General features: G+C 43.3%; 1 protein-coding gene across 2 annotated transcripts in view; it reads right to left on the reverse strand.

Moving 5' to 3' along the window:
- LOC145360258 (tumor necrosis factor receptor superfamily member 5-like) overlaps nt 1-13,570 on the reverse strand; it is an 88,268-nt gene that overhangs the window by 47,071 nt on the left and 27,627 nt on the right. The window contains exons 1-2 of one of the 2 annotated variants that reach the window (XM_080215343.1): nt 9,860-9,959; nt 384-483 (exon numbers count right to left, since the gene is read on the reverse strand). The gene's annotated coding sequence lies outside the window, so the exon portion shown is untranslated. Of the gene's footprint in view, nt 1-383; nt 484-9,859; nt 9,960-13,570 lie in introns of those variants that run through there. The other variant, XM_080215344.1, reaches the window with a different exon arrangement.

Raw genomic sequence — 13,570 nt, forward strand, 5'->3', positions numbered from 1 at the left:
TTTGCAGTAGTTAGAATTGAACACAGTATTGCAAATGGAATCTGACCAATCCATTTCAAAGCAATAGCTTAAGATGTGGACATTAAAACTTTGATTTTAATTTCCAGACTCTGCCACGACTGACAGTTCGGCTGCCCTTAGAATTGCCTGCTGAATTGGCCAAAGTTACACAATACAAATTGTTGCTTAATATGATCTCACAGGAGTTAACAATGACAAGTACACCTCTTCATGTCTCTCATTGACGCCTCTTCCTCTCTCCCCTCTGCTACCACTCTCAACTATCAACTCCTCTCCATCATATTCTTCAATTGTCATTAGGACATACTGAAACAGCTCTGCTTGTGCCTATATACGTATGTATGTAAAATAAACATACTCACAAGAAGTTTTTTCTCTAAGCGTAAAGTAGTAATACTTTACAAAATATTATAATGTTATACAGAATCTTATCCAGCTCTTCAATTAAAAGAAATCCAGCATCTGAAATAGAGGAAAAAATACATCAGATCTTAATCCTGATGATATGAATATACAAAAAATGTTGGCCTAGAAAAGAGCAACTGAATAATTAAATTGTCCCACGCAGTTATCGTACCTTATGTACCAAGGTCAAGAAACTCCTAACCTTGTAGGTGCCATGTCACTTCCCAGGACATTGAAAAACCAAAAAAAAACCAACGACCATTAGGGTGAAAAATGTTCTTTGATCCCTCCAAGAGCCCAAAGTTAATCAAGAAGCCCATACTGGCCCCCAAATATATAATACAACTAAAGCCTAAGTTAAAAAACCACTCCAGCTCTCTCTTGAAGCTGTATTATTGCATTCTACGTGCTGATGGCACTGCCACAATCCTGTTAACTAGAAAATTCCAGGAAAATGACCCAGAATCAATGAAGCAAGAGAAATATGTGTCCAAATCTGGATAGTATTAAACTTGAAGCAAACTCAGATATGATGTGATTCCCGTAACCTTGTTGCTGAATCTTGAAGTTCTCCCAATCCTCCAGTTTACCACTAGCTTTTTTCTTGCCATGGTGTGTTTTTCTTCCTTTTACAATCCCTCTTCCTCTCAGGAATATACTTTAGTTGAGAGGTATTCAATATCTCCCTGAACATCCACCATTGTTCCTCAACTGTCCTGCCTTCAATTATTTGTGCCTTGTTTACTTGGCCTAACTCTTTCCTCAGGCCTGTATAATTAATTACCTCTGCCCAATGCTAAAACTCTAGTATGGCACTTTGTCCTCTCACACTCAAAAATTCTAACATGCTGTGATCACTCTTTTCAAGAGAATCTTTAACAAAAGACTATTTATCAACCTTTTTAATTACATAATGCTAAATCAAAAGAATAGCTTGATCCCTGGTTGGCTCCAGGACATATTGCTCTAAGAAACAATCTCTCATACACTTTATGAGATCCCCCTCAAAGCTAGCTTTGTCAGCTTGTTTGATCCAGTCAACATGCATGTTAAAATCACCCATGATTACTGTTACTTCCTTTTCACAAGCCCTCATTATTTCTTGGTTTATATTATGTGCCATTTTGGAAATATTGCTCGGGGGGCCTGTAAATTACTCTTACCAAGATGTTTTTTATTTCCACCCATGGTTGAACATGTTGCCCTTATTGCCAATGCTATTTCTTAACATAGCCTCAATGTCATCTGCAACTAAAAAAGCAACTGCACCTCCTGTTCCATCCTGTCTATCCTTCCGGAATACCAAGTACCATTGGACATTCAAATCTCAGTCCTAGTCCTCCTGTAACCAGGTTTCAGTAATCCCCACCTAATCATACCCAGTGTCTCTATCTGTGTCGTCAACTGATTGACCTTATTGTGAATACTGCATGCACTTAGGTACAGTGATTTCCAGATCACTCTTGGCAACAACCTAGGTGTGAAGACCGTGCTGGACGAAATATACACCACCACAAATAGCCTCAAGATAAAACATCCTGAGAATTTGTTCATATTCACCAGGGACTTCAATCAGACCAAGCTCAAGAGCATCCTACCAAGAAACCACCAACACATCTCATGTTGCACCAGAGGCCCAAACATTCTGGACCTCTGATACACAAACATCAAACATGCCTCCCACTCTATTGCCCACCCACACTTTGGCAAATCAGACCACAAGGCTGTGCTCCTGCTCCCAACTTACAAGCAAAAACTGACACAGGAGAATCCATTAAAGAAAGTCGTGCAATATCAGTCTGAGGAATCGGATGATCTCCTACGGGACTGTTTTGAGTCAGTAGACTGGTCAGTACTTAAAAGTTCTGTGATCCGCCTGAACGAGTATGCCACTACAGTAACTGACTTCATTAATAACTAACTGTGTAGAAGACAATGTGCCAAAGAAGTCTCAACCGGAAACAGGAATACCCACTGCTTGCTGAAGTCCAGGTCTGAGGCATTCAAATCAGGTGACTCCGACCTACACAAGAAAGCCAGGTATGATCTACGGAGATGCATCAAAGATGCCAAAAGACAGTACCAGAGCAAGCTAGCCACACTGACTATGGCAAGGTCTGCAAAACATAACAAGCTACAAGATGAAGGCATTTAAAATCACTGACACCAATTCACTCATCCCTGTTGAGCTCAACACATTCTATTACCATTTAGAGCAAGAGATCAGAGACAGCACGCCTTTCACCCTGGAAGCCTCGGACTAACCTGTCTCTGAGGTCATCATTGCAGACATCAGAGCAGCCTTGTCAAAAATCAACACACAGAAAGCCACTGACTCAGCTGGGGTACCCAGACAAGCATTCAGATCCTGCGCAAACCAGCCGATGGAGGTATTCACTGACATCTTCAACTTCTCTTTACAAAAACTGGAGGTCCCTATCTGCCAAGATGACCATCATCCCAGTGTGAAAGAAAAATAGGCAGTGTGCCTTAATGACTATCATCTGGTGGCTCTGAAAAAGGAGCTTTGAAGTGGTTAGTCATGGCATGAATCAATTCCAGGCTCCTAGGTTGCCTGGATCCACTATGGTTTGCCTGTTGGCACAACAGGTCCACAAGAGATGCCATCTCCCTGGCCCTGCATTTCACCCTGGGACACCGAAATAACAAAAAGGCATCTACGTCAGACTCCTACAGCTCAGGTCCTCAACATCATTATTTCTGAAACCCATCTCCAAACTCTGGCCTGCAGCTTGGCTCCTTTTTCTGCAACTGGACGCTAGACTTCCTAATCCACAGACTGCAGTGAGTAAGGATAGGCAACACATCTGTGCATGATCACCCTCAATACCAGTGCCCCACAAGGCTGTGTCGTCAGCCCCTTATGGAATTGTTTATGCACCTATCACGGTATGGCCAAATTTCCTTCCAATTCTATTTTCAAGTTTGCTGATGACACCACCATAGTGGGTCAGATCTCAAACAATGATGAACCGGAGTACAGGAAAGAGATAGAGAATCTGGTGAAGTCGTGTGGCAGCAATAATCTCTTCCTCAATGTCAACGAAACAAAGGAGATGGTTATCGACTTCAGGAAGCATAGTGGAGGGCATACCTCTATCTACATCAATGGGGATGAAGTAGAAATAATCAAGAGCTTCAGTTTTTAGGTGTCCAGATCATCAACCTGCCCTAGTCCCCCCAATGTCCCTCTTAAAAAATGGACCCATCAGTATTCAATGATAGCTGAATTTTTCAAAACCTCTAGATCTACACTGTAGGTATTCCATTATATATACACACACAATACGTTATTAAATCTAAGCATGCAATCGGTAGTACAGTCCAGTCCTTCTCTTCCAATAACGAATATTCCTTTTTCTTTCATTAAAATCACGATGAAGCATCAGCAATCACATTCTCTTCCTTCTTTTCTCAACATGCTGCCACTGTTCAGCTGCTTCTGATTTCCTTTCAGAAACCTCCTTTGATTCCAAATCCAAGCTTAATTTTGTTGTCATGAATGTAAAGTAGTCCTGGTAATGTCCTCAGAGCTAGGCAGAAACAGGACAATAAAACTTTAGACTGGATGCAAACGAGCACAAACCACTTTTAGATTTGATTTCTGATTTCCTTTGCTGGGTCCAAACAGTTCTTTTCATTTTCAGAGTCTCAAAATATCAAAATGAAGTAATCTTTTCCCAGAAGGTTGAACTGCTCACTTGAACTTGTCAAAGTCACATTTCCCTTGCTTTCTCAATTTCAGATATGTATGATCAAGGCCATTCAGTAAGGTTACTTTATCTCTCTCCCCTTTCTTGTTAAATGGCCTGAGTTCCCCTGTCAGGCAGTCCAACTCCATCTTCTGCTGTGACATGATATGCTCAAAATTATTTTAAGCATCTCCAATTGTATATCTTTCTGTTCCAAGGTAGTTCATTAATTCCTTTGCTTGTTCTGAATCTTCAATCATTTCCTGCATATCCTTTGGCAAGATGTGTTATAATTATGGTTTTAGGGATCACTGACAGTTGCGCGGCTGCAAAATCATCTTAGCTGACTTTAACATTTGCTATGAACAATACTGTTTCTCTTGGCATCCACATCTGTGCAAGCGGAATAGATTCAGTATTCCAGCAGTTCATTTTGAAAGATTGTGCAGTTTCATTAAACATGAAGAGTGAGTTAAGAAGGGCTAAAAGAGGACACGAGAAGACTCTGGCTGATAGGATTAAGGAGAATCCTAAGGCGTTCTATAGGTATGTTAAGAACAGAAGGTTGGTTAGGGCAAGATTAGGGTCAGTTACAGACAGCAGAGGGAAGTTGTGTGTGGAACCGGAAGAGATTGGAGAGGCATTGAACCAATATTTCTCTTCGGTGTTCATGCAGGGGGACATGAATATAGCTGAGGAGGACACTGGGTTGCAGGGGAGTGAAATAGACAGTATTGCAGTTGATAAGGAGGATGTGCTGGATATTCTTGAGGGGTTGAGAATAGATAAGTCCCCTGGTCCTGATGGGATTTACCCTAGGATTCTCTGGGAGGCAAGAGAGGTGATTGCAGAGCCTCTGGCTCTGATCTTCAGGTCGTCGTTGGCCTCTGGTATAGTACCGGAAGATTGGAGGATAGCGAATGTTGTCCCATTGTTTAAGAAGGGGAACAGAGACTTCCCCGGGAATTATAGACCGGTGAGTCTTACTTCTGTTGTGGGCAAGGTTTTAGAAAAAATTATTAGGGATAGGATTTATAGTTATTTGGAGAGTAATGAATTGATTGGAGATAGTCAGCATGGTTTTGTAGCGGGTAGGTTGTGCCTTACTAACCTAATTGAGTTTTTTGAGAAAGTGACCAAAGAGGTGGATGGGGGTAAGGCAGTTGACATGGTATATATGGACTTTAGTACGGCGTTTGATAAGGTTCACCATGGAAGGCTTCTGCAGAAAATGCAGATGTATGGGATTGAGGGTAATCTAGGAAATTGGATCAGGAATTGGCTAGCAGATAGGAGACAGAGGGTGGTGGTTGATGGTAAATATTCGTCATGGAGTTCGGTTACAAGTGGTGTGCCTCAGGGATCTGTTTTGGGGCCACTGCTGTTTGTAATTTTTATTAATGATCTGGATGAGGGTATAGTTGGGTGGATTAGTAAATTTGCTGATGACACCAAAGTCGGAGGTGTGGCAGATTGTGAGGAAGGGTGTCATAGTTTGCAGGGAGACTTAGACAGGTTGCAGAGCTGGGCCGAGAGGTGGCGGATGGAGTTTAATGCAGAGAAGTGTGAGGTAATTCACTTTGGTAGGAATAACAGATGTGTCGAGTATAGGGCTAACGGGAGGACTTTGAATAGTGCGGATGAACAGAGGGATCTAGGTGTATGTGTACATAGATCCCTTAAAGTTGGGAATCAAGTAGATAAGGTTGTTAAGAAGGCATACGGTGTCTTGGCGTTTATTGGTAGGGGGATTGAATTTAGGAGTCGCAGCGTCATGTTGCTACTGTACACAACTCTGGTGCGGCCGCACTTGGAGTACTGTGTGCAGTTCTGGTCCCCACATTACAGGAAGGACGTGGAGGCTTTGGAGAGGGTGCAGAGGAGGTTTACCAGGATGTTGCCTGGTATGGAGGGGAGGTCCTATGAGGAGAGACTGAGGGATTTGGGGTTGTTTTCGCTAGAAAGAAGACGGCTAAGAGGGGATCTTATTGAAACATATAAGATGATTAGAGGTTTAGATAGGGTGGATACTGACAGCCTTTTTCCTCGGATGGAGAAAGCTAGCACGAGGGGGCATGGCTTTAAATTAAGGGGGGGTAGTTATAGGATGGATGTCAGGGGTAGGTTCTTTACCCAGAGGGTGGTGAGGGATTGGAATGCCCTGCCTGCTGCAGTTGTAAATGCGCCTAGTTTGGGGGCGTTTAAGAGATCCGTGGATAGGTTTATGGACGAAAAGGGATTGGTTTAGGTTAGTGGGTCATTGTTTTTTAACTGGTCGGCGCAACATCGTGGGCCGAAGGGCCTGTTCTGCGCTGTAATGTTCTATGTTCTATGCTTACTGCATACTGTCCGTTTCCTTTGTTTGAAGGAGTAAAATACTTCTGCTCCTCAATCTCTGTCTTGAGATCACACATAACTGCTGATTCATCTACATTTTTCTTCTCAAAAATGATGAGCTGCTGTTGACAGTCCTGCAGTTTATGCTCAAGTAATTTCAATAACTCAGGAATAAGTTCCAAATCAGTCAAATTTTCTTACATCTGTCTCTACACTGTTCATTCTCCTTGTTCACATCATTGTCCAGTAACGGCCTTCATCAGTTTTACATTGCACTCATTTACCTCTATTTGTGTCTTCATTTATCTCAAAGTGGTAACTATCCACCAGCCCTTTGTAGTGTTTGACCGGAGGCGTTTGAGTGCTGCATTTCAGACTGAGCAAACATCAGCTTCTTTTTCTGAGACTGTGCCAACTTGAATGGATGAAGTCTATACGAATATTGCTCAGTTGGAACAGCATTTTCTACATCTACATCAGGCATAATTATTTTAGTACTTCCCAATTCATTCCCACATACATCTCCATATGACTGTAATAACCCTTTCAGGTCATTTTGATTTTCCGCTGGAAGGTAACTCAATAATTTATTCCAATTTCTGATAGCTTCTTCATTATCCAATCTAATTTCAGAATATCAAAATCAGAATCAACAGAATTTGTTTCTTCATTCTGAGTTGTAACAATGAACAAATCTTTCTTCTGCATTCCTTCCCTATAAAAATACCATTTGAGCATATTCACATGACGCACTGAGCTTTCCTTCTATCTGGCGCCCTTATCAAATAATTCACTTCACTCAATTTCCTTTTGGATTTGATAAGGCCCACTAAACCTTGCTTTTAAGGGTTCACCTACCACTGGTAATAGTAACACTTTACTGCCACTAGCAAAACTACAAATTTTTGATTTCTTATTCATTTCATGTTTCAATGTTGTGCCACTTTTAAATGCTGTCTAGCCAACTCACCTATTCTAGTTAATCTCACCATAAAGTTTGACACATGGTCCAAAAATGTAGTCTCAAAATGCTGACTCACCAATTTCTCCTTAATCAATTTAAGTAGTCGTCTTACCCAATGACTGAAACCAATCCGAATGGACTGATTTGGTTGATTTGTTAGGGGCATCCTTCCACTAATGAGTACAGATGGAATTCCTTTATCCCAATCCTCTGGATAATTTTGTCTAAAGGCCCTCAACATGATCTTTAAAGTTTGATGCCACTGTTCCAATACTCCCTGTGATTCTGTATGGTATGGAGTTGATTTTAGATCGTTTTACTTCTTACCTGAATAACTGATGTAAAGTTTGAACCTTGATCTGATTGTATTTCTGTGGGTAGTGCACATCTAGTAAAGAAATTGCTGTAATTTTACATAATGAATGACCTCCAGAAATCCAGCAGGTACAGTCAAAGTGCAGAAAAGGCCCTTTGGCCCATGAAGTTTGCACCGACAATATCTACTATTAAAGGTGCTCTAATTTCATTTTCCTGCACTTGTCCCATATGTTTGAACATTATGATATTTCAAATGCTCATCCAAATTTTTTTTAAACGTTGTAAGGTTTCTGGCCTCCTTCCCAGACAGTGCATTCCAGATTCCCACTATCTTCTGAGTGAAAAGGCTTTTTCTCAAATCCCTTCTGAATGCCCTCCCCTTACCCAAACACTATGCCCCCTCAACCAAAGGGAGCAGCTGCTCCCTCCTCACCGTATCTTTACCCCTCATATTCTTACCTCAATCATATCCCACCTCAGCATTCTCTGCTCTGGACAATCCAAGTCAATCTAGTCTCTCCTTAATAGCTCAAATGCTCCATCCCAGGCAACATCCTGGTGAATCTCCTCTGCATCCCTTCTAGTGCTATCACATCTTTCCTACAGTGAGGTTACCAGAATGGCACACTGTACTCCAGCTGTGGCCTAATCAACACTCTGTTCAACTCCAACGTTACCTCCTTGCTCTTATACTCTATATCATGACTGATGAAAGCAAGTGTCCCATATACCTTTATAATTATCCAATTCACGTGCTCTGCTGACTTCAGGGATCTGTGAATAACCCCAAGATCCCTCTGTTCCTCTAAGCTTCCCAGCATCCTGCCATCCATTAAAGACTCCCTTGTCTTGTTTTGTCTTGAAAAGTGCATCACCTCACACTTATCAGGATTAAGTACCATCTACCGCTGCTCTGTCCATCTGATCAACCCATCTATAATCTTCCTGTAACCTACAATCATCTCCTACAAACAGTGTTAAGCACCCTATTCATCTTGGTGTTGTCAGCAAAGTTGCCGATCATTCCCCCCCAGATTTTCATTTATGTAGATAACAAGGTGAACCTTGTGGTACATCGGTGGACAGTGGCCTTTGGTCATTCAAGCAGCTTTCTACTACTCCCCTTTGAATACTATTACTAAACCAGTTTTTGATCCATCTCACCAAGTTTCTATGACTGTCCAGCAGCTCAAACTTTATCTCGTGCAGAGGAACAATCCAGAATTGTTGTTAAATGCCAATACTTCAACTCACTGGAATGATTTTAGTCGTCTTTCAAATTTATAAGCACGGTAATCACATATTGCTGAATTTTCAGTGATCCGAGAGCAAAGCTTTATCGAGCTCACAAATTCCAGGAAAGATCCTGGCTTCAAACGCCTGTCACATTCCAAAATCATTGTGGAGATGCTGGCATTGGACTGGGACAGACAAAGTAATAAGACTCACAGCACCAGGTTAAAGTCCAACAGTCCAAGACCAAATAAACCCGTTAGACTTTAACCTGGTGTTGAGACTTCTTACTAAAAATCACTTAGTTTAAGAAGGATCGATGAATTAATGATGCTGCAGAACTAAATCTGCTGAGACTGACAGACACTTGATTTTGAAGCGGGTAAATAGTTATTGAGAGTAAATAAATTGGATTCACACCAAACACCGTCCCTGCGGAGATGGACACCGCGCATGCGCGCTCGTGCCCAGCTAACACTGCGCATGCGCGCTACTGTCTCATAACCGGCACTGCGCATGCGCTTCACGAGCCCCACGCCTTTGTTCAAATCCGCTCGCGACTAACCGCCATCCCATAACTGCCCGCCAGAGGGCAGCGGGGAGAGAACAAACTGACAGAGAGACAAACGGTCAGTGAGAATTACTTTCCGTCTTCAGCAAACTCCATCGACAATAATGTGTACTTGTGATTTCCTAATGTGTCGCTGCCCCATCCATCTCCACACCATCCACTGGAATTCAGATCTCCCCCCCGCCCTTCCCGGTTTTAACCGTGAGGAGCTGAAGGTCCCGCGGGCCCCTCCCGCCCCCAGTCCCAGTCCCGAGCCCCGAGCCCGCGGGGGACACGGTCTCAAACCCAGTCACTCACCCGTGAAATTCCCCACCCGATAGCGGTGGGAAACCCGGACCCCATCCGCGGGGGGGAAAGATTGTTAAAGCTTTTAAGAGCTTTTAAAACGCGCTGCACCGACCCGACCGTTCGGAGGAAACTTGTTTCTATTTTCAGTTTCGTCTCCGCCCGCGATCTTATCGCCCAATGAGAAAGTTCCCCCTGGTGCTAATCTGTCTGTCGGTGGAGTCACACGGCGTTAAACAAAGTGCGGTTTCTGTTTGACTCTCTTGTCACCGCGCCAATATCATCTCCCACACCCAGTCACAATGTTCCCTGTGCTAATGCTGTAGTTCACACAGTGTTAAACAAAGTGCAGTTTGTGGTTTTGTTGAATATTGGACCCTCTCCCTGCAGCCTTCCCCTTCCTCAGTGTTTGTGTGAAATGGACGATTGTTTTAAAGGCTAATTTATAAACAGGTTCAGTGCACTTGGTTGCTGTTTGTTAGGTTCAAATCTGACAATACAATTTCCATTCCCAGTGTCACCAACCAGAAAAACTGGAGGAGAATCAAGGCTCTCCAGTGCCCACTGTGGTTTTTGGTGCTACGGGGCTTCCTAATGCTGAAAATGGGGTGGAACTTGTGTATGGTTTTGGTGCCAAAAAACATAAGAACATAAGAAATAGGAGCAGGAGTAGGCCATCTAGCCCTTCGAGCCTGCCCCGCCATTCAATAAGATCATGGCTGATCTGTCGTGGCTCAGTTCCACATTCCCGCCCTCTCCCCATAACCCTTAATCCCCTCTCTTATCAAAAACCCATCAACCCGCGTCTTAAAGATATTTAGCGAGGTAGCCTCCACCACTTCAACGGGCAGAGAATTCCAGAGATTCACCACCCTTTGAGTGAAGAAATTCTTCCTCAACTCCGTTCTAAACCGCCCCCCCTTTTATCTTGAGGCTGTGTGCCCTAGTCCTACTGTCCTTTCTGAGCGGGAAGAGTCTCTCCACCTCTATCCTATCCATCCCATTCATCATCTTATACGTCTCAATGAGATCTCCCCTCATTCTTCTAAACTCTAATGAGTACAAGCCTAGTTTATTCAGCCTCTCCTCATAGCTCAACCCCCTCAACTCCGGCATCAGCCTAGTAAACCTCCTCTGCACTCCCTCCAGGGCCAAAATATCCTTGCGTAAGTACGGCGCCCAAAACTGCACACAGTACTCCAGCTGCGGCCTCACCAATGCCCTATATAGCCACAGCAAGACCTCCCTACTTCTATATTCAATCCCCCTCACTATGAAGGCATCTTGATAATCAGTTTAGGAGCACACATTGGTGCCAGTTGATGTGCAATGCTGAATAGAAGCGAGTGCTGCCATTTTCAAACACTATGCCCCAACATTTTATTTTTTTAATTTTTTACTCCATTCATAAAGTTATAAAGAAAATGCTCAGAATGGATTGAACAAACCCAAACCAATTCCAACAACCACATTAAAAATCCAATTCATTGTCCTCGTAAGAGAGACAAACAAGGTCCAAGCTGACAAGATGAGGCATTTCATCTTATCTTGGACTTCATCTGATGCTTGACCTTAGCCAAATTTTAAACAGTGTTAAACAGCAGGAAGGAATCTCATCAGCATTACCTAAAGCAATCAAGTTTAGTTCCTGGATTTTACCTTTTGATGCAACTGGCTGAAGAATCTTATAGAGCGTGTGTTCATAATCTCTGGTTAAGGGATCAGCTATTTAGGACTGAGATGAAGAGGAGAATTTGGAGAATTTTTGAAACTCTCTACCCTAGAGGACTCTAGATCCTCAATCATTGCATATATTGAAGACTTATGGATAGATTTTTGGGCAGTAAGGAAATCGAGAGATACGAGGACAGAAACGGAGCGTGAGGTTTATGCAGAAGTTCAGCCCTGATTTCATTGAATGACAGAGCAAAAAGTTGGGCCACATGTCTAGACCACTCAGGATCTTATTTCAAACACCTCTTTGTAAACACCAGTGAATACAAACCTAACCTCTCCAACCTTTCCTCATAAGAGCATAAGAAATAGGAGCAGGAGTAGGCCATCTAGCCCTTCGAGCCTGCCCTGCCACTCCACAAGATCATGGCCGATCTGAAGTGGATCAGTTCCACTTTCCTGCTTTCTCCCCATAACCCTTAATTCCCTTGTCTATCAAAAACCTATCTACCCGTGACTTAAATATATTCAGCGAGGTAGCCTCCACCACTTCAATGAGCAGAGAATTCCAGAGACTCACCACCCTTTGAGTGAAGAAGTTCCTCCTCAACTCCGATCTAAGCTGTCCCCCCTGCTTATTTTGAGGCTGTGCCCTCTAGTTCTGCTATCCTTTCTAAGTGGGAAGAATCTCTCTACTTCTACCTTATCTATCCCCTTCATTGTCTTATATGTCTCTATAAGATCCCCCCTCAGCCTTCTAAACTCCAAGACAACCTGCCCATCCCTGGTATTAGACTGGTAAACCTTCTCTGAACTGTTTCCCAATTGGGAGGTCCCCAGTGGAGGTCCTTCTACAGAGGGATCTCCCCCAATTACCTTGGGGAGCTGGGGTGGAGGGTACTGCATGCAGCGGTGCTGAACAACCGTAGGTTTTTCTGGTACACGGGCTCCCGTGACTGCCCTTTCTGTGGCCTCGTGGAGTCCGTGGACCGTGTCTATGTTTTATGTTATAGATTGCACACCCTTTTTGGTTTTCTCAAACACCTTTTACTGATGTTTTGTTTGCACTTCAGTCCTACGCTCCTGATCTATGGGCACCTGGTGCAGAGAGGGGCAGGTCAGGATGCAGATCTCCTCATGAACCTGCTCCTGAGCCTGGCGAGACATGCCATCAATAAGTCCAGGCAGTGGGCGATCGACAGGGTCGTCTTTCCTGACTGTCTGCCCCTCCACCGTGGCTACATTCGCGGCCAGGTGTCCCTGGAGAGGGAGCATACAGTGTCCATGGGTGCAGTTGACATCTTCCACACCTGCTGGGCACCGCAGGGGCTGGGGTGTATTATTGACCCCGATAATCACATTCTGATTTAATGTTTTGAGTTTCCTTTGGACTTTGTTTTTTGTTTGGGCTGTCCCCCTACCTTCCTTTTTGGGCGGCTGCCCCTTTTAATTTGTCCCTAAATTAATTTGAGTTTGTTTATTTGTTTGGTATGCAAAAAACTCCCCATTACTTGCTGTACCTGCATATTAGCCTTGCCAATGATGCAGTTTTTGCGGTTCATTCACCTGAAGGTGCGTAGTCAATTCCACACACTTTCTCAACTGTTGCAGAGGAATTTGGAGTCAGGATTAACCAGCAAAAAAACAGTGACAATGACATGAGGTGGTCATAAGTAACATCGCAACTGAAGTGGACAAGGTAGGCGTATTCTGCTGGCATCGACAATCTCAAGCGAAATGAAGCTTGGCGAGGGGGACACCAACTTGTATTCATGCTGCTACAACATTAGGAAAGCTTCCAGCAAGAGCCTGGAAAACCCCAATCTGACAATTCCCATCCAGCTAAGTAGATTGCCGTCTGCAGCTGAAACCTGGATTCCATATCAGAAGCAGGAACCCAGTTTGACTTGAAGATTCCCTAGAACCCTGTATGGAAACTTTACAGTGCAATAAAAATTCCTTTTAATGTTCAAATCAGTCAAATAGTAATAGAAATATTAGGAAGTTGCCACAATGGGTTAATTGTATTGCTACAGATTCAAGGGTCAG

The sequence above is a fragment of the Carcharhinus amblyrhynchos genome, chromosome 30 (assembly GCF_965287045.1).
Source record: "Carcharhinus amblyrhynchos chromosome 30, sCarAmb.v2.hapA, whole genome shotgun sequence".
Lineage (NCBI taxonomy): Eukaryota > Metazoa > Chordata > Chondrichthyes > Carcharhiniformes > Carcharhinidae > Carcharhinus > Carcharhinus amblyrhynchos.